Here is a 25,348-nt window from a genome sequence, read left to right as displayed (position 1 = left end):
CCACTGTGTGTGATGGAGTAAGGCACAAGCAAGGGCACTCTGTGATCATCACACAGGATCAAAAGAGAATTACGCAATCACAAAAATGAGGAAATATTCTCCTAGTCTAGCTAACAAAACTGACTTGTTTCCTTACAAGTTAATTTTAGCTCCAGTCCCTTCTTTTTGCCATCCAAATAAACCAACCAGTTCTAAGACATACTTTCTTTCTTTTCCCTCAGTAAAATGTAATTCCATTCCTCATACCTTCTTTACTGAAAACACACATTCTACTTTCCTACTGTACACTGAAATGTTTCTGTATTATTACTATTAGTTTTAATTACATATTTAAATTAGAATCCTCAACTCTTAAAAACCTTAATTTCTAGTGAAAGTTAAGAAGTAAGCAATTACAAACTGTCTTTTACATTAGCATTCTGTAGACTGGCAAACAAAAATATCAGTGATAATTCTTAAAAAGTTTTGTTTTCTTATAGATAACATCTCAAGGCAGCACGAAATATTTTCACTAATAGTCCTAAATGCCTTTAGTTTCTCTATTTAGTGATCAATGTCTCAGTATCTTATTGTGTTTTGGAAATTATCTAGCTATTTAAAAAAACTTTCATCACTTAAAATTAACACAACTCTAGAACTTTAAGTCACCAAATATCTGGAAAGATCGTTTTAAGTAGACATTTCTAAAATATAATTATTTTTAAAGGGTTTACCCAAAAGTTCTTATCTCATTTACATTTAAAGTCTCATCATATCGAGTTATTTTCCTTGTTACAGATATAATAAGGTCTTATTTGACTTCTATTAAACCTAGGTACAATAAAGTATTATACTTCATGTTGATGACTCTAGTGATATGTCTATATTAATTAGATCAACAAACAAACTTTAATACCAGGTATCAACTTAATATTGAATATTTCTCAGTTCACATGAACCTGAAAGTCATTTTGGTCAGGTTCTTTATTTGTAAGCACTTTCTTTTAAAATAAATAGAGCTCTTTATTAATTCAATTTTGATAATATTTTCCAGAGGTAGAGATATCTCATATGCATAATGTGTACACAGACATATAATATAAACCAGCAAAACTGGAGATCTCATGGCTTCACTTAAAATCTTAGTTATGAATCAGGTATCACAATATAAACTTACTAGTTTACAAAGAACAGTTGGAATACATTAAAGTTGCTTGCTTAGATGACTAAGGCTTTATTACTTGTAAAGTTTGGCTGAGGGAGCATTCCCAGCAGTTTGAATTTTAAAATTGCCACTTTTTTTCCCTTGGTTTCAGGTCTTGCCTGATTGAGCTAATTAGGCTCAGTCTCATGTACTTGTGGCCTGTATTTACATTTGTGGTGTGTAGAGATTTGTAAGAGAAAGACAGTTGCTTTTAGTTCCCTAAAGAACAGGTCTGTCACCTAAATGATACTAAAAGATTTTATCAGTGACAAGATTGCTTACTAAACTGAAATTTATTTTATGAATTCTATGTTCTAATACTTTAGAGTTTAATTTATCTTGCCTTCAAAGGTTTGTATAAGGCATTCAGCAAAGACCTTCATTTTGAGTTCACAAGCAAAATCACTATTTTTATTTTTATTAACCCTTGAATGTTAGTTCCCAGTTTTTACTTATTTGTATGGCTCAGGTAACTCTATTGGTTTCCTTTAGTATGTTTAATATTTTCCGAGGGGCAATCTATATGCCTTGTCTTATAATATCACGCAGGGGAATCATTCCCCAGTGAAACATGCCTATCCCACAATATAATTAAACAAAAGGGGTGTAACTGTCTCATATAAAGCCCATTTAAATATACCAGTTTCATACATTTTTATCTCACTTCTGTCAACTTTTATACCTTTAACTTTAGCTTTCATTAGTATCTAATCAACAAGCTTTTATCTTACAGGAGGAGTTCTAAATGTTTTTCTTCTTTTTGTTCCCTGTCCATTTTATCTAGTTTTTATATAAAAGGCTCTGGGATACCCAGAGTGGGGTTGAGCCAAGGAACTCAGACCTGTTGCTAACTGTTGTCCCAAACAATTGCTGATCAGGTATCATCTCAAGTGTAATTTTTTTTTTTCCTAGGCCGTTAAATATATTTAAAACTGGGGTAAATAGAACAGACTTGTTTGGCGTTTAATGTTGGGGACCAATACGGGGTCCCTTTTGGCCCATTTAACCTTAGGTAGTGTAATATCAAAACCTGTGTTTAAATCACATAAATGTCCATTTTATTTATCCCATTTTAAATAACCATCTAAAGATTTCTTTATTCATTTGAGATACTTCTTTTAAAATTTCTACCTTGTTAGAAATAGTATCCAGACTTTCCTTACAGGATTTTTCCTGTTAACATTAATTATTCTAATGCTTTTATTAGCAACTGTAAGACCCATTGAGGGAAGGCAAAGACCACAAAAGAAACTTCCCAGACCAGTTATTCCTAATTGTTTTAAACTAAAGAAGTTCTTAGGTAGTCATTAGATATATTTCTTTTTTTCTCCCTTTAATTTGATTTTTGTTTTTATAGGTACCAATAAAACAGCTGTTTATAATGAGAATGTTCTAGATTCACCAATTTGTTAGTTTCTCCAATTTTAAAAGGATCCATCATTTGGCCATTATTAAAGTATATATATTTATAGTGATTCAAACCATTAAGATACAAGAGACTTCCCCATAAAAGAGTGGGGGAGGATGTAACCTAAGTTTATTCTCAAAGATAGTATGGCAGAGGTCCACTTTTCAAAACAACTACATATACACACAGACATACAGGGAACGTCCTAAGAAGATAAGGCAGAACATTTACATCTCAAAGACACAGGAAGAGAAATGCAAGTTTCCCCCTAGAGGCCTTTGTTTAAAGTCAGAATTCTGAGAAGATATTTTTATCAAGCCAGGTTTTATTTAACCTTAATTTAACTGTGTACGCAATAAAAGAGCCTCCTCATTTTTAGGGTGAGATTTCCTTTAATTTCCAATTAAGTAAATACTAATTGATATAGAGGCTCGTAGGTCTGGGTTAACTAAAATTCCTTAGCAAATCCCAATGGATCCTGACTCAGACTGGGAAATTAGCTAAGGATCTAAGTTCTGCTCAGGTCCAGGTTGTGTATGCAAGCACTGAGAATGGTCCACCATTCCCTGTAACAGGTTTCTCCTTAAAGGGAGCTATAATCACTTCTGATTTTTTGTTTTAATCCTCCTTTGCTGGGGAAGAGGGAGGAGCAGGAGGGGGAAGAGTTGGAAGAGAAAAAGATTGCGTCTGGGCCAGGCAATTCTGATAGAAAAGGATACATGGGAGGAGTAGAGGAAGAGATGGAGTCAGAGACAGAATGCTAGCAGCCTTTTTTTAGTTCTGATATAGTTTCAAAAAGTTACTCTATCATTTCCTCTTTTAGAAGATTCTAAACACCAATCAAAATAAGCATTCCATTCAGTCTGTTTGATCTTATGGCCGGCTTTTTTTAACTGTGCATGCAAAAATAGCAATTTTTGGAATATCAGAAGAACCCTAATTTGGCCATTTAGGTTGAGTTCTCCTTTAGTATAATTTCCCCAATTAACTAGGTACTTGTAAGTATGAGCACATGAAAGAATGCTCAACATCACTAATCATTAGAGAAATGTGAATCAAAACTACAATGAGGTATCACCTCACACCAATCAGAATGGCCATCATAAAAAAATCTACAAACAATAAATGCTGGAGGGGGTGTGAAGAAAAGGGAACCCTCTGGCACTGTTGGTGGGAATGTAAATTGATACAGCCACTATGGAGATCATTATGGAGGTTCCTTAAAAAACTAAAAATAGAACCACCATACGACCCAGCAATTCCACTACTGGGCATATACCCTGAGAAAACCATAATTCAAAAAGAGTCATGTACCACAATGTTCATAGCAGCACTGTTTACAATAGCCAGGACATGCAAGCAACCTAAGTGTCCATTGACAGATGAATGTATAAAAAGATGTGGCACATATATACAATGGAATATTACTCAGCTATAAAAAGAAATGAAATTGAGTTATGTGTAGTGAGGTGGATGGACCTAGATTCTGTCATACAGAGTGAAGTAAGTCAGAAAGAGAAGAACAAATACCATATGCTAACACATATATATGGAATCTAAAGAAAAAAAAATGGTTCTGAAGAACCTAGGGGCAGGACAGGAATAAAGACTCAGACGTAGAGAATGGACTTGAGGACACGGGGAGGGGGAAGTGTAAGCTGGGACACAGTGAGAGAGTGGCATGGACATATATACACTACCAAATGTAAAATAGATAGCTAGTAGGAAGGAGCCGCATAGCACAGGGAGATCAGCTCAGTGCTTTGTGACCACCTAGAGGGGTGGGTTAAGGAGGGTGGGAGGGAGATGCAAGAGGGAGGGGATATGGAGATATAAGTATATGTATAGCATATTCACTTTGTTATACAACAGGAACTAACACAAAAATGTAAAGCAATTATACTCCAATGAAGATGTTAAAAAAAAATAGAATGATGTCAGAAAGATAACAGAATAGGAAGCTCCAGCCCTCGTTCCCACACAGAGACACTGACTCAACAATATATAGCCCCAAACGCCTTCACAAGAACTTCAGAAACGAGTTAAGAATTTGCAGAACCCCAGGTGAGTGTGAAGCCAAGAACAGCCGCGCTGAAACGAGTAAGGAAAGCCATTGCATTCCCTCTGCAATTGCACCTCACCTCAGCTGGCACAGCTTGGCACAATAGGGAGAAAACACCCAACTTGTGGCTTCTCCCTTGGGAGGGAAAGAGAAGCTTGGAATGTGCATCCAACGTTCTGGCTTCTCAGGGGCTGCCCACGGGACTGGCTTCTGTCTTCCTGATATTTTGAATGCCTAGGGGTCATGGAGAACAAAAGAGAACTCTGGGACTTGTTGCAGCACCAAAGAACCTGCAGTACCACAAACAGACAGAAAGAGCAAGAGATTACAAGCTCCTAAAAAGTAAGCCAACAAATCTCTCTGATTGGGAAATTCTCTGCATAAGCCCACAGAAGATGGGTTCCCAGGAAAGGTTTGAGAGGTCCCCAGAATCTCTGGCCTGTCTGACTGGTGAAGGTCTTCCCTTGTACAAAACTGTTCCATAAAGACTGGAAGAGGTGGCTATTTTTTCAAGTATCCCACTCTCAGAGGAAAAAAATTACAACACATACAAAGAAACAGGGAAACATGGCCCAATCAAAGGAACAAAAATAAATCTCTAGAAATTGACCCTAAAAAAACAGATGTCTATGAGTTACCTGACAAAGAATTCAAAATTGGTGTCTTAAGTTCAATGTTATAGAACACAAACAAACCAGTAAATGAAATCAGGAAAATGATGCATGAAAAAAATCAATCATAAACAAAGAGATGGAAACTAAAAAAGAACCAACTGAAAATTCTGGAGTTGAAATACATAGTATAAAAGGAAGAATGGGTCGAACATCACAAAAAATGGGGGGAAAAATGACAATTTCATGAGATGAAGCTTCTCTTCATTGCCTTGTTATGCACACAAAATGGTTATTTTGGTTTGGGAGCACATCTGGAGACATAAATTTAAGTCCAAGTATTTTATTTGGGGGATGATCCTAAGGAACACTGTTAAGGAATTGAAGTAAGAAAAGACAAGAAGGTAGCCAGTAAAAGGTGAGTTATTAAGCCACTTTGGGCAACTTGAGCTGATCCCACTGGGGAACTCTGGGAGACAATGTGGAAAAAGTCTCAAAATTATCTCAACCAAGAGGTGTTAGGAACCTAGTTATTTATCCACCAACCCTTCACCTACCCAGCATCACTTATTGGGGCTGCTTCCAGGGGCATTAATTCTCCAGCCTTCCCCTATGTCTTGGCTGAGCATGCTCCTTGGCTAGAAAAAATCCCTCAAAAACTCACAGGTTTTTGCACTAAGTGTCCTTTAGCATGAAGAGGTACATGCTAACAAGAAAAGTGGACAGAGCACCAACAGCATCTATGACAATGCCGATCTCAATATCTAAGTGATTAAAATGTGACTAACTAAAAAAAAAAAAAAAAAGCAGTGTGGGAACCTCATTTGTAGTCTCTGCTTCCCCTCAATGGATCTTACAAATGCTAATGAAAATGTTAGGATAATTAATGTTAATTAGGTTGATTAACAGGAAAATAAGGAAAAAAGAACTGAAAGTAAAGTCTAGAGACTTCTTCCCAACAAAGGTGAAAAATTTAAAGGGACTCATCGTAAAAGGACAAAAATATTTAGATGGTTTTTAAGGAATGGGATAAATAAAATGGACGTTAATGATATTAAAACAAAGGTTTTGATACAACACTATATAAGGCTGACTGGGCCAAAGGGACCCCCTTATTGGTTTCCAACATTAAAGGGCTCCAAAGTTATATATATATATTTAAAAAGCTAGAAGAAAATTACACTGAGATAGATGACCAAACATTGCTTGGGGCAACAGTTAGGCCAATTAATCAAATTAAAAGATTGACTAAAGGTCCTGTGTCTCTTGGCTCAACCTCTCACTTGGGGATCCCAGAGCCTTTTTACAAAAGTAGATAAAATAGACTGTCAGGGGATAAAAAGAAAGGAAGGCTTCTAGGACTCCTTGTAAGAAAAAGGCTTGTTGATGGGGTGCTAATGGAAACTAGTTAATGGTATAAAAGTTGATAGAATTGAGATGAAATTTTATAAAAATTGGTATATTTAAATGGGCTTTAGATAAGATGGTTACATCCCTTTTGCCTGATTATATTGTGGGATAGACATTATGTCTCACTAGGGAATGCTTCCCCTGCTTGGTATTATAAGACAGGGCATAAAAATCTGCCCTTCAGGAAATATTGATATTAATTTAACATACTAAAGGAAACCAACAGGGTTTCCTGAGCCCACACAATATAAAATAAAACTGGGAGCTAATATTGAGGGAATAATAAAACAATAACAGAGGTTTTTTTTGTTTGTTTGTTTGTTTTGTTTTTTGTCTCTTGCTCTGGGTTTAATTTGTGCACTCACACACAGGGCCTTTGTTGAATACCTTGTGCAAATTTTTGATGGTATGATAAATTGAGCCCTAAAGTTCTAGAACACAGAACTCTTGATTTTGAGTTGAGTTGGAAATATTCTCATTGATATAAAAAAGCAAATTTAAAAAAATATGTAGTTGGGCAAATCAATCTTTGAAAATCATTTAGGCAGCAGACCGGTTCTTTGAGGAATTAAAAGCAAGTGTCTCTGTCTTGCGTATCTCTACAAATCAGAAATGTAAATACAACTCACAGTTACCTCAGACTGAGCCTAACTGAGGTCAATCTGGCAGTACCTGAAATCAAAGGGGAAAAACTAGGAAAAAAAGGGCCTTTTTATACACAGACCACTGGAAAGGTTCCCTCACCCAAAATCTAATTCACAGCTTCTTTAAGGATTTATTGAGGACAAATTCAAATCTTAAAAATCTTTCCCACAAAAAATAAAGCCTTTGTCATCTGAGCAAACAAATTTAACTTATTCCAACTCTTATTCATAAACTAGTAAGTTTATATTGCAATATGTGATTCATAACTAAGTTTTTAAAGTGAAGCCCTGAGATCTCTAGTTTTGTCTGTTTATATGTCTGTGCATACATTATACATATGATATCTCTACCTCTGGATAATATTATCAAAATTAAATTCATGAAAGAGCTCTATGTAATTGACTTAAAAGTAAACAATTACAAGTTAAGTATTTCTAAATATAAAGGAACCTTCCCAGAATGAATTTCAGGTTCACATGGTCTAGGAATATTCAGTATTAAATTAATATCTGGTATTAAAGCTAGCTTAAGCTTCTTGGTTTAATCAATACAGACATGTCTTACTTTTATTGTACCTAGGTTTACTGAAGGTCAATAAGCTTATATTAAATCTTTCTGTTGCAGAGTTTGCCAGCAAGGAAACAAAATTAACTTGGCATGATGATATTTTCATAAGTTAAAAAACAAAGGTAAATGAGATAAAAGTTTTCAGGTGAACTCTTTAGGAATAATTATGTTCTGCATATGTCTATCTAAAAGAAGTTCTCCAGGCTGTCTGGTAAAAATTTAGAGTTTTCTAAGTTAAATTATGGAATTCATTGAATATCCAAATCATTTCAAATAAGATGAAATACTGGAACATTGACTGCTAAACGGGTGTAAGTTTACCTATTTTTGTCTTCTTACAAGAAGAAAACTAAAGATATTGGGTGTACTAGACACATGTCTTGTACCATACTGAGGAAAGTACGCTATGAGAAGATGTATATTTCTAGACGTTATGGAATATTCCTAAATTTTCCAGTCAGGAAATGCTAATATGGCAAACAGTTCACAATTAGTTGCTTGTCGGTTTTTGCTAGAGATTAAGGTTTTTAAGGGTTAAAATTGTAATATGTAATTAAAGCTACTGGGATAATAAGGGAAACATTTCCATATGCAAGAAAAGTAGGATGTGTGTTTTCAGCAAAGGAAGGTACAGGGAATGGAATTGCATTTTGTTAAGGGGAAATGAAATGATTTTTCTTTGTCCTAAAGCTGGTTATTTCTAAATGGAAAAGAAAAATAAGAGATAAACTAATATAGATATAAAAGGTTGTGGAAGAATTGTAAACAGGGAGCCCTGAGACAAGAGTTTTGTACAAGATCAAGGTGCGATTGGATTGAATTTAATTAGGTAAATGAATTTTGTTACTGAGGGTGGGCTGATGCAGGACTGGAGTTTAGTTCCTTCTGTCAAGAGAACAAAGTTTTCTTGCAGTGATGAGCTACATTTGATAACAGATTGTGAGTTTCTTTGTTTTCTAAATGATCTGAATTTGCCTTAAAACTATTTTATTGTCACTTTGGTTGAATGAATAAGTGTTAGTTCACAGTGACCTATGATCCTATTTGACCAGGTGTTTTAAAACTTTTAATATTTTTGGACAAATTTCCCCAATATCAAATTCTAATTAAGATTCTTTTGACCTCCAACTAACTTTGGGATGCTTCAACAGGCCCAGGAAATATCCCAAAGGGAGATGGTAAACTAATTAGGTTTGTTTGGTATGTTAAATCACATGGGAAACATTGTCAAATAAGTTTTGATAAATCTTTCTTCAGTTATATTGTATGGGGAAATATCATTAATATAGATATTCCAAAACTTATACGGAATTCCTAAAAACCTGGTATGTCCTCATATAATGTTAATTCTAGCTATAAAATATTTTACGTCAAAGAAATAATCAACTTTCTTATCAATTGCATTGTAATCAGATCTTTAACCATCCCGTTTTAAGTTTTTGTCACTTACAGACAGTCGTTTTATTCTGAAGCTTTTATAAAATGAAGATATTCAAGAAGAGAACTTTGACCAATGTAAGTTCCTGATGACTTTTAGATCACACCACAGAACTGGGTAAGAAATTACAAAACTCTAATGTAAAGCCTTATGACTTCATCCTGATCAGCAGGAATTAATTACATGGGACCAAATGAAGTAATAAATATGATTTATAATTTTATGACTTTTTTTTGAAATATACTGGCTTTTACTCTTTGTTTTCCAGAAAACCTTTCCTCCTACACTAACTATGACCTACAACAAGTTGATAAAGCATGCCTTTGTAAATGAAGATGAAATATTTATCTTGTTCTCTCTACCTGATTGCTCCAGAATTTGACTTCTCCAGCTGGCTCCCCTGTGGACTTGATGTCTTATTGCAACCAGATTACAACTAGCTCTACTAATCATTGTTTTAATTTGTTCTATCTTGTTGTTTTCACATTATTTATGCCTTGTGCATCTCTCTGCTGTACTGTGACTTTATTAATGTTACAGCTGTATTACCTATAACCCTGTCTATTTTTTAAGATTGTTGTCTCTTGCATTCCCTAATGTGTAACCAGGCCTCTGATAAAATTAATGATGGCTAAACATCTTAAAGCAATTGATCATATATATCTACATAGAATAATTGTAATAGTGCAACTGTAGATACAGGAAGAAGCAACAAGGGAAAACATTTCCTAGTTCATAATAGACTAGTAAAACAGGTGATCTAGAGAGTTTTAGATTATAAACTGGGCTTAATCCAAAAATTAGCACATTGAGTGGCCTATAAACAGAATTCTTGCCTGATCTAAGAATGAGCCTTCCTAGCACTGTGGACAAAATTGGTCACAAAATGCCTTGCAAACGTTGGTTGTGACCAATAGGAGGCACTGTGGACAAAGAATGTCACCTGCCATTTCAGTAAACAAAGGAAGTTGTGGCCATAATGCCATCAACTACTGCAGTTGCCCCAGATGTCATACACTGAGGGAAATTCAGGATGGAGGAAAAACAAGATACTGGCCCTAGATAGTTAAGATGCATTAACAAAGAAATTATTTCAATCAGCCCAGACTCTTGCATCTTCCCATACATAGAAAATCACTAAAATTATCAACTTGAAACGTTTGTGTTTTGTGATTAGCAGTAATCTTTCGATGTTCCACCACATGCTTTTTTTTTCAGCAAAAACTTTATATATATATATATATATATATCTATATCTATATCTATATCTATATCTATATCTATCTATCTCCTGGCTCCTCCCTTACTTCTTTGGAACAGTCCCTCAGAGGCTTCCATCCCAGGCTATAGTCCTCAATAAGGCTGCTGAATAAAACAGAATTCTCAACTTTTAGGTAGTGCATTATTTTTTCGGTCTGTAGTACCCATCATGTAAGAGATGTTCAGAGGAAGAATGTGTCTATAAAACTGATACAGTTGCTGAGGAACAGGAGAAGGAATCAAATGAAGCAAGATTTCTGGAGCAGCACAAAAGCAGGGAGTGACTTTCTTGTATCAGAATAAAGAAGACACTGTATTACCTTAAAGTGATCTTACATAGCCAAAACACTAAGGAAAATCAACAACATGGTAGCATCACCAAAGAATCAGATTGATAAACAAGAGAGAATCCTGATATCTTATTTCATAATAGGTTTAAGAAAAACATGAATCAGCTGGGGTAGGTACTCATCAAGTACTTGTTAGGTGACTAATTGATTTGAAGCAACCCTAGTTGGAGAAGAGATAACAGGGGGTAGTGATTTCCCAAATAACTTAAATGGGTTTTTTCCTTCTCATTCAATCAACAAATTCTGCATATATAGACATAGACTAATATGTAAAATAATGGTGATACTTCATCATATATTTCAATTATAGGATAACTCTACAAAATGCTAAACAGATGATAAGTGAAAAACTGTGTACTATCCTTTTGTTTTACAGGTATACATGACCATCTAGATATTTATGAATAGCTATATGTTCACATATAAGAATAACAAAATGTATTTTTTCAGTATTCAGTGGGATAGTTCATATTTTAATGCAGTTCTACAGCACAGGATATTGCTCACACAACAATTTTTATAGAGGAAGACAGAAAAATTACAAATTATATAAAGAAAAGATAACATTACTACAAAGGTCATTTCATCCAATGTGAAGACTTTGTTTACTTCTATATGATAGCAATATCTGAAAATTCATTCTAATTTGTTGAATGCAAGCCCTATTCATTCACCACGTCTTTGTCTTTTTAAAAGTATCATTAAAAAAAAAAGTATCATTTATTTTATTGTTATGAGTACAATTTGAAGACCAATATTATAATGTGTGTTTCATTTAGTTAGCAGTGCTATTTTTCAAAAGAAATCAATTTCTTCTCATTTTATTTTAGCATTTATAAACTCTGTTTTAACTCTTACCGAAATAATTACAATATCTGTTGCTAGCATGTCAGAAATCCTGTTAGGAATATTTCCAAAGTTAAAGCATGTACCCCCTTCCTTATTTTGAAAACATAGAGGTATTTTAAAAGATATTAAAGTAATAGAAAATGCTGACATAGTCTATTAGAGCTTCTTAAAATTGGAAGCATAGTAGAGCACCAGAAGTTATTATGATGTTGACAGTAACCTTTTCCCATGCTTGTTGTGCAGTGAGACTATATACAACTTAAAGTATGAATATGCACTATTTAGAAAGTATCCAGGACTTTATATGAATAGGAAAATCTAATTTTCAGTGGCATAATTTTATATGTTAATTCTTGAGTCTTTGCTATTGATTTACAGTTGTCCTAATTCAGTCATTAACATGTCCACTCTTTAAGTTAATTTTGGAATGAAATATAGTCTCGAGTAAGAGAAATGTTTGCTAAAACCTAATTTATTTGGCTTGCTTTAGTATCAGGAACAATTCATAATGGATGAAATTGAAATTTGCCCTATGTATTCAAGTTAACTACTGAGCATCTAACATATGCCTGGTATTATATTGGGCATGCCAAAAATTGCAATACCTTTAGCTTGAATAGGCACCTTAAATCTGTTATTAAAGGAAAGAAAGAAAATTTAACATTTTCTTGAAACATACTGCAAAAGAATTTTAAAAGGCCTCACTTTTCCTTGCTTCTACCTTTGCCTTCTTGGTTTTTTCTCTCTTCTCTTCTTTCCCCTCCTTTTTCTTCCTTCCTTTCTTTCTTTCTTTCTTTCTTTCTTTCTTTCTTTCTTTCTTTCTTTCTTTCTTTCTTTCTTTCTTTCTACCTTCTATCTCACCTTCTTCTGAACTATAACTAGCATTAGACAGCTAACAGACAGCCTGAAAGGGTAATAAATATAGCTCTTGAAAGGACTGTTCTGACAGCTGCAAAAATGAGGTTGCACCAATAATACCTAGTAGGCTGCATCTCCAACCATTCCAACTGCAAGTTTTGCAGCAGTTACAGATAAAGACATCTAAAATCTTTGGCAGGAACATGGTCACTGTGGTAGACATACCCCTAGGAGAATTTCAGTGATTCACTCCTTGTACACGTCTTATGGAACACGATTCACGTGCTTCTTGAATCTATGTCTCTTAGGCTATAGTCCTAAGTTTGGCTCGAAGAAAACTCTTTTCTATTCCTATTATAGATTGTTTATTGATTATTTCCATCAACAGTCACATACTTCTCTCTTCTCCTCGCCCCATGATAACTCCAATTCTGCCTCAGATAGTCACCAGGTCTAAGGTGCTTTCTGATGTGCATCAGCTGAATAAAGTCTTTAACTTCTATTCGGGCCAGTTTCACTATTTCTTTTTTCCTTGATGATTTTGTTCTGTGACACAGATCCGGTCTGGATGAACCCCTCCTGCTGAGATTTCACAGTAGGACAGAGTGCACCAAAGAACTCAGGCTTCTTCCCTTCTCTGGGGTCACAGCTGGGTTGAGTGGTGCTGCTTCTCTTGTGCTCCAGTTTTTCCAGCAACACAAAGTTTGCTGTTTTGAATCTTTGAAAGGGTTAACCTATTTTCTTGACTGAAGTCACTGCCTCTATTTTCCTTTTATCTTTTTGGGATATCTGGCCAAGTGGAGAATTAGATGATTGTCCTAAGGGAGGAAAAAGCCTTTTTCCCTTCTATCTGTAACCTTTTACAGATAGTAGTGTGACTTCAGGGAAGACAATCTTGAACTTAGTGGCCCCTTTCAAGGTGCCTTAAAACAAAAAAGTAAATAAGATAGCTAACTTACAATGAGCAGTTTTCTTTAACTAGTACAAAGAAGCTTAGCAAAGAAACAATTCAAGAGGTTCCAATCTATTGAGGCCTCTCTTAAAACAACTTCAGCCTTCTCCCTCCCCAAAGACCTGCTCCTAATTCTGTTTCTGCCCCTTATAGCGCCACTGCCTTCTGGCCTCCTCCTATTTTGTTCCTTAGCTTCCATTCTGACTTTTTCTCCTCCTCCTTTTCTTTCCCAGCTTTTTTCACCTTTAGAGTAGGACCTTCACTGCCTCCCCTCCAAATATGTGAAAGAATTGGGGGTAGGAGAAAGTCTTTTAAAGGCAATTCCTAAAAGATTCCCCCTAAGATTTACTGTAGAATAATCCAACCTTGTCGACAGCTTGATCTGATTCTTAACTTTAGACATCGACTAGAAGCCACTTTCAGGAAACACTTGTAACCAAGCAGAACCCTATGGGACCTTCCAGGGACAGACCCCTCCCCATATCCTCTGCGTAGCTCCTCTTTGAAGTACCCAGATAATAGTATCTCATGTATATTTACTGAGTTTTTCAGATGCTAAAAACCACCACCAAATGCAAGAAATTAACTACTTCATGATCATGAGCATGCAGTCTCCAGACCTTCTGGCATCAAAGGATTGATAATGTTAACCACACTGCTACCTCAACATCAACCAATCAGAGAACTGTGCACAAGCTTATCACATACCCTGTGACCCCCCTCCCTCACCTGGCCTTTAAAAATGCTTTGCTGAAAGCCTTTGGAGAGTTCGGGGTTTGGGGGGACAAGAGCCATCCTTTCTCCTTGTATGGCCCTGCAATAAACCTTTCTATACTCCAAACTCCGACGTTTCAGTTTGTTTGGCCTCACTGTGCGTCGGGCACATGAACTTGCGTTTGGCATTCACATTAACACTACCATAGGCAATCTTTACCAAAACAAATGCCGTTCTAAAACATAGTGTAGTCTGGCAGACCATACAGCCTGGCATTTTGAGGATAGCATTATAAAAAAGAAAAACACATACCACAAAACTATGGCACTGCAATTTAAAACAGCTTGATAGACACAATACAGGTAAGCAAGGATTCTTGAAGATATTGCAAAGAAAAAGGCTACTGGGTCCACAATTGTCTTTCTTCAGCCAGGAAACAAGCCACACAATAGGCTGCTCAATCAGAAACAAAACTCCTCTCTGAGGAAGGCCTCTTCCAGTGACCCAATTGTCTTTGGATCAACAAGGGGAAATAACTACATTAGTAAATAGCCATCCAATCTTGTTATTAGTAGACATTGGAGTCACACTCTCTACCAATAATCTTTCCTAATTTCCCACCACCCTCCTCAGAGCAATAAAAAGGCAAATCCTCTTTGCCTATCTCCCTGAGAATCTTCTCAGTGAGCCTTTGTCCTCAGTCTTCTCACCTTCACTAATTTAATAGGATGGATATTTTCACTTAATTGGGAGCTACTATTAGGTGCACATCCAAAGGACTTTTTCTTGATGTCCCAGATGCTGATAGTCAAATATACCATATTACATGGCTCCACTTGACTACTCTAGACTCTTGTGTCTTCCACCTTAGAATTACCTAAATTTTCTGATTTACTTTTCTTAATACCAAATTTCCTCTGGGCTACCTCATCTGCAGATGTGGGAAAAATAAACACAGAACTTTAATGAGTTAATATAGACCCCACGCTGCCTCTCCTTATATTCCCTTGGGTACCCTAAAACCTGAAACATTAGGAGGACTATCCCTTTGATTCCTCACTCCCTGCAGGGGGTGGGTGACCTGAAGTTATTCAACCCCTAATATTATTCAACAAAATCCCACCCATAGATGTCAGTCCTATAAATGCCCTTAGGACAAGGCTCATTCCCTCTTTCCTTTTCTAGACATCAGAGGGCCCTCTTTCCAGTGGACTCTCTCATTGATTGGTCCTCTCACCCTGAGACTTCCCTTACTTTGAAAATTCCTGAAAGAGGAATAAACCTTTGAATTACTTGCAGTCAGTGGCTCCTGTGTGGTGTGTTTTTACATCTGATATCATTTAATGAAAGAGAAGAGCAAGAGGCAAAGGTGAACTGTAAAACATCCGTAGTTGTCACAACCTTAATCCAGCTGCCTACCTACCTTATTCTCTCTTCCAGAGGAGCGAATTTTTTTAACATTAACCCAAGAACATTCCCTGACTTACTCTGATCTCTTCTATAAGACCCAAACTTAGAATTCTTTGTAAATGGGTCACATCTTAAGAGTGAACTAGACTATTTTCAAGCTGGATATGCTTTTATCACTTTCCAAGAGTTTATTGAATCTAATTCCTTTCCTGAAGTCAAATCAGCACAACTAGCTAAACTAGCTTGACTAGATAGAGCCTGTCAGCCAGCAAAGGATCAAAGGGCTAACATATATAGACAGCACATGTGCTTTTGGTGTGTTTCACGATGTTATGGAAGCATAACTGCATAAGCATTTCTTAACTGCTGCTGGTGTTCTCATAAAGTACAGTGAGCAAATTTGAGTTTTAATAGTGCCTTGCTTCTCCCTAAAATACTGACTGTACCTAATGTTGAAGCTCATACTAGAGAACAAATCCATAAAGGAAAAGGAAATGTTTCAGCTGACCAGTATGTTAACCAAGTTACTCTTACCCAAGTTCAACTATGTCTACAAATTAAAGATGATTTGGTTAATCCAGGTCATTTTATGAAGTTTTGAGCAAACTGAAATCACAACTATCAGATTCTCAAAAAAGATGTTTGGAGAAATCTAGGTGTGCCCTCCAATTCGATGGTTATAGAGATAGCAAATGACCACTTGGCCTCTCCAAACCCTCTGAAATGGAGCTTGGTGAAAATGTGCACACAATGACCCCTCACCATAAAGAAAACTTTAAAACTATTCTGAAACAACATTAATGGGGAAAATTAAATAGTGGAGAAAGGCCTCCAGTGTATGTCACACCTACCAAACTTGTAACTCTGGAAAAAATGGTAAAAGTAGTACATAGGTAGGAACCACAAGGGAGCTTTTGCACATGTTCAGATGGACTTTAAATAACACCCTAACATCACAAAACTTGAAAATGTACTTATTATTGTCTGCCTCTTTTCTAGATGGTAAAAGGCTTTCCAAACTTGCTGAAAGGAAACTGTTGTTATTGTGGCTAAAACTGATTAGATTTTATTTTTCCCATTTATGGAATCCTTACTTAATTTTCCAGTGAAGAGCTACTCATTTTACTGTGACTATAATTAAGGAATTTTGAAAAGTGTTGGCTCTCCTTACCACCTTTAATCCTCAGGAAAAATTGAAAGAGCTAATGATACTTTGAAATTAAAACTTGCTAAACTCTCTTAAGACATAAAATTACCTTGGCCTAATCTACTCCCATAGACCCTAACGACAAACACAGATTTTGACCTTATGAACTTGTCACAGGCAGACCAGGGAGATTGGGCACTACACCCCAATTTTAAACTCCATTTTGTTGCAAGCAAACGTGGCCCAATAATGTAAAGGACTAGTGCAATATACTCAGACTTATCAACAGGGTCAAGCCGCCTTTCTAAAGAAGCCACCTTCTGGACTTAAAAGCAGGAGACTTAGTTTACTGGAATAAATGTCACCAAAAAGCTGCCCTGGAGTCCCACCGGAAGCACCTATACCAGGTCCTGCTTATCACTAACAGGGCAGACAAGCTACAAAAAACTAGACCTTTTGTTCTTTGTATCCCAGCTGAAGAGACATACACCTCCGATTAACTCAACTTTTACTTTAACCAGAGTCCCTAAACCGAGGGTTCTCAAAACTTTTCTGAAGCACATGATAGCACAAAGGGGACAGATATTCCATAAAAATTGGAAGAAGCAAATGGCATCAGATAGTGAGCAGCTTCTGCACAAAATAATGGAACAAAAACTTGACTCAAATTTAGTATTTCCCTTTTCATCCTAACGTTGAATTTGTACATCTCTAAAATTATCTCCAAGTGCTGATCATAGAAATGCTTCCTATTCTTACTGTATATCTGCTATGTCCTGCCCCTTCTCCTTTCTCCATTCCTCAGCTTCAAAATCTTTGGCTTTTTTTGGCTGGCATGCTTATGAAGCTAATATCACCTATGATTGTTTCTCCTGCTTACTTTTTCTCATCAGCTTCATCGCTCCTTTACAAATACCAGTTCCCTACCCAAGAAAGTCTTTCTGTCGTTACCACTGCCATTTGACACAGGGTACCATCCAAACTGAGTCTCCAGTAAATCTCTGAAGTTAGCACATTCTTCCCAGTATACCCTTGAAGAGGGAAAACATGTTTTTCTTGAAAGAAAACATTAAAAAAATCTTCAATCCATGGGCCTAAACTGCTGCAATGATATCTGCCAGGTTACTGACCCAGCTGAAAGGAGTGGATATCGTTGAGTCAGTCCCAATACTAGCTTCACTCTGGCAAGCAACAACAAAAACCTATGAGTTTTTCACCCCACCCCCAGAGTGATTCATATTTTATTTGTGGGTCCAATGCCTATATATATATATATTTTTTTTTCCAGCCAGGTGGGCAGGTTGTCATCTCACCCAATCTGTGTTTGGGGGTAAACACACTCCTCTGTAAAACACCCATTCTTACCAGGTGCTAGAGAGATTTACTCGAACAAACTAAAAGACTTGGAATCAATCCAGATAGACTTGTCACTGCTTGGGATGGGTTTTATGCTGGAGCTATTCCTGAAGGAGCAGCCCTATTAACTACTGAAGAAGTTTGACAAAATACCCAATTAAGAAATATGAATTATATACACATACCCAGAGAACAGTTGAGACACTGGAATAATCCAAGCTTAAAACATGAAACTATATATTTTTAAAATTGTATTTACTATTTTCTCCTTCACTTGTGAGGTAAACATTTCTTTCCTACCATTTAGATAAGTTTACCTGTCAATTCTTCCGGTCTAAGCTGTATTGTTTGTTACCATGTGTGAAATCCTAGTAATAGAGATTTTTGAATGCGGCATACCAAGGAAATATAGTTGAAAGCACAACTTCCTTAGTTTTAAAATAATTTGTTAAGAGTACCACTTGTTGAGTGCCATTCATTAGCCTTGTTTCATTAGATGATAAATCTGAGTTATCAAATATCTCATTTCTTTAAAAATCTTTTTAGGTAAACAACTTCCTTATGAAAAGTGTAAAACTATCTTTTATACTGAACAGCAATTTTTACAAGTTGCTAATATGAAATCTGAAACTGTTCTCCATCAGCAAAAATGATGTATTTAACACTTTAAAAGGAAAAAAAAATAAACCTTTACAGATGGAATTATTTTTTTCTGATCTACTTTTCTTGTCTTTGGTCAACAGCATGGATTTAGTATAAGACAGTAACAGTAAAAAGGGAGATTTTGCTCTTTTTAAAAACATTTACATATGATGTAAATGTTATGTAAACATTTAAGTCTCTATTCTTATTCCCTTTCTCTTCAACTCCTTTCCTAAAAAATCTGCCTCATTTTAGGTCAATGCAAAATAGATTTTTTGTATTTCCCTTTGGTATTTTCCATTTTATACTTTAGTATTTGTGAAGCTATTCATGAAATAATCTGGTATTTGTAGCTATTGGGATCTTTCATATTTTTATCTTCTGTTCATTTTTTACTAAATAAGAATTTTAAAATCCAAGTTACATTTCCTTCTGAAATTAATGAGCAATTGATGAGTAAAATCCAGGCACCAAAATTCTGAAATGTAACACACTGGTGTCATTTGTACTGTTTACAGTGAAGAAAAAATATTAAAGTAAAAACTGACAAATTATTTTCTGTGTAATTTTGCCTTACTCTTACTACATCCTTTGAAAATACTGTTTTAATTCTTTTTCTGTCTCTTTTTCTTTTTTTTCCCCCTATTTTCCTGTTCTTATATTCTGTATTTAAAATGGTAAATAATAAAATACCAATAATTTGCTTGGTAAAGTATAAATTTATTTTTCTTTTAGACCTTTTTTACTCTCATTTTCTCCAATGTTTATGTTTTTCATTGTTTGGAACTTTCTGCAAGCAGGAATTTCATCTTACACAAGTCAAATACTGGGAGTGCTGTTAGTGGCTCTCAGGACAGTATCTTGAGCTTGGTTGGATTGCAGAGTAAAGATGAGTTCATCACTTTTGGCATGTAGAAACTCAGGATATTTGAGCATATAAAGAATTTCAGCATTATCCATCTCCAAAAGTATTCCAGAGATTTCTCCAGAGTTGGGTGAATGGACTGAACTAGAGGAACTAGCTTTTCAGCCAAGGTCATCTTCTGAGTACTAGCTGATGCCAATATAGACACATTCAACATATCATGGCCTTGTATACAAACAGGGACAGGCTTTTGGATGGATGCTGGCCTTCCTACTTTAAATTTTAGAGGACTGCAAACACCTGCAACACCTGAAACTTTTTTGAATCTCCGATTTGCACGTGGTCCCGAGGCAGAAGTTTGAGGGTGAACAGCCATGGTCTGGGTTGTTCTGTTGGTGATCTGACAGGCTGACTTGGCTCCCTGCACTTGCAGTGGTCTGGAGGTGCTGAATGATATCTTAGGTGCTGTTGCTGCTGAGTGGATAGAATATCCAATATACTCTGGATGAATGATGTTTGGCCCTGAGCACAGTCTTACAAAGATGTGCACTTCCACATTGAAGCTGAGGAAGAGCAGGCACACAGTTACATGATGATGTTGCTGCTGCCTTGGGAGTGTTGAGTATAGAATAACCTCCATCTTTCAGAGCCACTGCTCTCTCCATATAGTTCTTGGTGAGGAGAGCCTGGTGCTCCTCCTTGCTTTGTGCCAGCCACATACAGTGGTTTGGTGATCACAATTTTTCCATTCATTGCCATGACGGCTTTATTAGCTTCCTCAGGAGATGTATTGCTAACAAAGCCAAAGCCTTTGCTGCAGCCTGCCTCCATCATGACCCTGGTACTAGTGATTGTGCCAAAGAGGGAGAATTCTCTTCTCAGTCATTTATTATCAATATCATCTTCAAGATTTTTCACATAAAGATTAGCACCCTTGCACCTGGTGAGTTTACCCTGTTTTATTTGCTCAAATTTGTGTTTTAATTCAGACTGTCTCTCAGCTTTGTTCTGTGCTCTACCAACATAAACTTGATTTCCATTAAGGACTTTTCCATTCATTCCTTCAATGGTTTTCTGGGCTTTTTCAAAATTCTCAAAACTCACAAATCCAAAGCTTTTGGATTTTCCATTTTCATCAGTCATAACTCTCACACTTAATACAGAACCAAACTCACCTAAAACCTCTTTAAGACATTCATCATCTATAGCATCTCCAAAATTCTTAATGTAGACATTGGTAAATATGTTTGCTTGAGCTCTGAGTTCTGCTTCCCTTTCTTTGCGAGGTTTAAACTGCCCAGCAAAAACTCGGCTACCTTTCAGCAGAATCCTATTCATTTTTGCAATGGCTCTTCTAGCGACTTCTGACTTCTCAAAATGCACAAATCCAAAACCCCTTGATCCATTTTCATCGGTTACTACTTTACAAAAAATAATGTTTGCAAAGACAGAAAATGTATCATAAAGGGACTTGTCATCAATAGACTTGACAAAATTTTTGATGAATATATTGCCCACTCCACTCTTACAAAGCGATGGGTCATGCTGGGACCACGTAATACGCAGCGGCTTGCCATTGATAATACCAAAGTTCATAGTGTCCAGAGTCCACTCGGTATCAGTCCGCAGCAAGAAGTTCACATGCGCCTAGCCCAGGGAGCAGCGAGTAACCAAGTCACGGCAGGCCCTAAGGGACAGGATCGGCCCGGCGGTGCTGAATTTCTCATACATCATTGCCTCGTTCACGTCGGGATGCAGGTCTCCAAGGTACAGTGAGGACGTTTCAAAGTGTGGAACCAAAGCACTCATCTTAAGTTAGATCTTGAGTGAGATCTCAGCTAGGCGCTGGGACTTGGCCTCTCTCAGTGGGAAGCATTCAGTCAAAAGAGGTCGGGGGCTTCCCTGGTGGTGCAACGGTTAAGAATCCGCCTGCCAATGCAGGGGATACGGGTTCGAAACCTGGTCCGGGAAGAGCCCACATGCCCCGGAGCAACTAACCCCGTGCGCCACAACTACAGAGCCAGCGCTCTAGAGCCTGCGAGCCACAACTACTGAGCCCGGGTGTCACAACTACTGAGCCCGCGTGCCTAGATCCCATGCTCCGCAACAAGAGAAGCCACTGCAATGAGAAGCCTGCGCACCGCAACAGAGTAGCCCCTGCTCGCCACAACTAGAGATAGCCCGCGTGCAGCAACGAAGACCAAATGCAGCCAAAAATAGAACATAAACAAATAAAATAAATAAATTTATTAAAAAAAAATAGGTCATGAGTGCTCTGCTGGGCCGCTGCTGCTGTCGCAGAGGGGCTGCAGCCAGAGGGCCGCCAGCGCGCGGCCAGCTGAAACTGAACTGTGGGATTCTGGCGAGCCACGAGCAACACCTCTAAATACCCTGAGTGTCCGATTGTGATGCAGCTTGTGCTTGTTTGACGTCATGTGCATAGGCGCCACTCGCGGAGGGGACGTCACCAAAACTAGAAGTTACTTGGCTTCGCCACTTAGGCGCCCAGGGCAGCAGCCCTGACTGCTCCGCGGGCTGCTTGGAGGCAAGAAAGTAAGTCTCCAGGCAGGGAAAAGTAGGGGCTTCAATGGTCCTGTTTTTTTTTTCTGACTTCCCTTACTTTTTCTTATCCCTAACTTCTCCCTTGCCTTCTCCGCTTGTCTCCTCCCCTCTGCTCCTCCCCTCCTCCCCCTCCCCCCCTTCGCGCATATGTGTGTGTGTGTGTGTGTGTGTGTGTGTGTGTGTGTGTGTGTGAGAGAGACACTGTGTGTTTGTGTTTTCTCTTTAAGGCTTTTGGGGGCGTGTCGGGAAGGGAGGGGCGATGTTAAAATTCTCAATGTGGACTCACTGCTCTAACAGCTTGGGTTTAAAGGTTTTTAAAAAATATTTTAAAATCTGTGTGTTTAACTGTAATTGAAGAAAATTCAGAGTTCACTATTTCCTGTGATAGCATCACATTTCTTTAGGCATGTTACTGCTTATCTTTGGTATTAAAATTTTATTTTAAAATAAATGCCAGCCGCTTAAACCTTAGGTTTTCTTGCATGTCTGAGGTAGGAAGATCTTCAGGGCTAATAAAATCTTCAAGAATTGCAATATCAATAGGAAAATATAATGTTTAAAGCAAAGTGAAAGAACACCTTATTATTGGTCTCTCTTGAATTGACTGATGGAAATTTGCTGATGTACTATTACTTTTTCACATATACAAATTAGTCAGAGAGAATTAGGGGGCTCTAAGGAGAATTGAGGTGAATTCTCCAAACTACTCACTGACCATCCTGTTTGGGGAATCTCCATACCATTTGTGTCAAAGGTGAATGGACCTTGGACCCAAGTTTAGGAAATTAGCAATAACTCCCTAATTCCCTAGTAATTCCCCAAACTCTAAAAAGGAATTATGTTTTCTTCTGGTTGCTTCTGAATATAACCTCCATGTGACAAAGTAGAGATTTTTGTCTCACTATATAGCTCTTCCTGTGTTTTGTCATATTCTAAAAGGTTCATGTAAAAGAGTTTTTGCAGATTATCTGTAGGTCAGAGCAGTAAACTAAAACAAACATTGAGTGACTTGAGTTTATTAATTCTTTTCGTCTACACAATAACCTTATGAAGTTGATATTTTCATTGCTATTTTATACATAGAGAAACTGAGTACAGGAATGTTAAGTAACTTGACCAGATTGTGCAGCTAGTAAGTGTTGAAACTAGGCTTTGAACCCAGTCTGGCGTTCATATTTTGTTTCTACCCCACAATGCCTTCCTATAATGGGGAAATGGTTTTTCTTTTCTCTTTATATGACCTATCACTATACATTTCAAATTATTTAAACCTCTGTGGGACTTGAAAAAATAGTACCACAGATACTGAAAGAAATCTAAGGTTCTAAGATAATCTAGAGTTCATTAACAACTACTAATGTACTTGGCACTGTCTAAAACTTTGAAACCGTTTTCAAATATATCTATTATATATGGTTGAGCAGATTATTCACACTTCAATTCTAGGACATTTGTTAAGATCAGATGTTTTCTCATCAATTGTACAGCTGCTGAACTTTGAGTTTTTCAAACTTCCAAACACATTGAATACTTGTGGCAAGATGCTATACCTTCTGTATTTAAGCTAAATATGTACGGGTACTTTGTATATTTTAATATTAGATTTAGCTCTATTGTCTTCTTAAAATTAATATTGTCTCAAAATGAACTTAAAGTTTAAAAAAATCTACTTTATAATATTTCACAGTAAGCTCTCATTCTTAGTCATTTTCTATGCCAAGGTAATACCCTTGTTTATAGTTGTTTATACTGTGATAATCCATGTAGCTATATTATCAATAAGGTTTAGCAGTGCAATGAAAAATGAACTGTGACCTAACGGTATTGTTTCAGTTTTCATTAAGAGTTGTAGAAACACATTCATGAATAATAGTAGTGGCACTACTATCACTTAGCAGAGAAATTTAAGCTAGTATGCTCCATATAATGTCACCCACACCACTAAACTTTGACTAAGGTTTAGGAATGTGGTTAGCAAAAACACACTGCAGATTTTAATATGTTAAGGATCATTAACTTCATTGTGTCAATTTGTTAAAGTGCCAAGTAATGATTTTACAAATAATTAGACTTTAACAGGCAGAAACTAATTTATGTTCTTGCTTTTATGATGCATGTAATGATAGATGTATTATCAGGAAAGCTGTTATTTTTAGGTACACAACATCTCTTAATGTCCTAAATAAAATGAAATATTACATGTCAGTAACTGATCAGTGACTGCATAAAATACATTAGTGGCTTTTCTTCTTTTAGCTGCTTTTAATCGATGTTCATTCATCATGGCTTAGAAAGATGGAATGTTTTCAGGCCATTCTTATTGGAAAATGGCAGTGAACCTTTAAAGTCAAAAGTACAAGACAATAGTTTCAGATTAATAAAATTGTTTTTATAATGGTTGAGATTTATATACATTTGGGTTGGTCCCTCCTCCTCTCCTCTAAATAGGTTCCTTAAAAACAAATTTGGAAAAGGTATCGGGTATTTTTACCTATGCGTTTTTGTAATATCATGGCCTAATGAGGAGAAACCTCTTTGGATTTTTGTTTTGTTTTGTTTTTTATAATTTTCTTCTGGACTGCTCTGTGCTGTGGCTATCAATTTTTATATGTTGCAAACAAATTTCTATAAAAGGATTGAAATTAATGAAGTTCCAGGCCTTATGTGTAAGTTCCAAAATGAGGAAAATAATTGAATAACAAGCTCTCAAGTCTTTATACTGAGAAGGACTAGTTAATAGTTTTAATTAGAAAAGACTAATTGTTAAAATACATTTATACATTTTTAGTTCACAATTTAAGCTAAAGCTATACAATTTAATGTACCTTTTTTTTTTTTTAGGGATATAAAGATTCTTTCAAGTTCAGAATGTGAATGAGCACCACTGAATTAGATAAGGTTGTTCTGGAGAAGTAGTCAGGTCTGCTGGGCTGGAAGCTAGAAATACAATTTCCTGGTTCTCCTCTAACTTTTAGAGGCAGTCTTTTATCCTCTTTGTGCCTGTGGTAAGGAAGTTATTAGAATGAATGAGAATACTGAGGTATTGTCAAGTTTCTTA

General features: G+C 36.5%; 1 pseudogene across 1 annotated transcript; it reads right to left on the bottom strand.

Moving 5' to 3' along the window:
- Positions 1 to 15,463: 15,463 nt before the first annotated feature.
- On the bottom strand, positions 15,464 to 24,754 carry LOC309620583 (polyadenylate-binding protein 1 pseudogene; annotated as a pseudogene). Its single transcript has one exon. The product of its transcript is annotated as a polyadenylate-binding protein 1 pseudogene (transcript).
- Between the last annotated feature and the right edge of the window lie 594 nt (positions 24,755 to 25,348).

The sequence above is a fragment of the Balaenoptera borealis genome, assembly GCF_965194805.1.
Source record: "Balaenoptera borealis genome assembly, chromosome: X".
NCBI lineage: Eukaryota > Metazoa > Chordata > Mammalia > Artiodactyla > Balaenopteridae > Balaenoptera > Balaenoptera borealis.
This window is presented reverse-complemented; position numbering and strand designations above follow the sequence as displayed.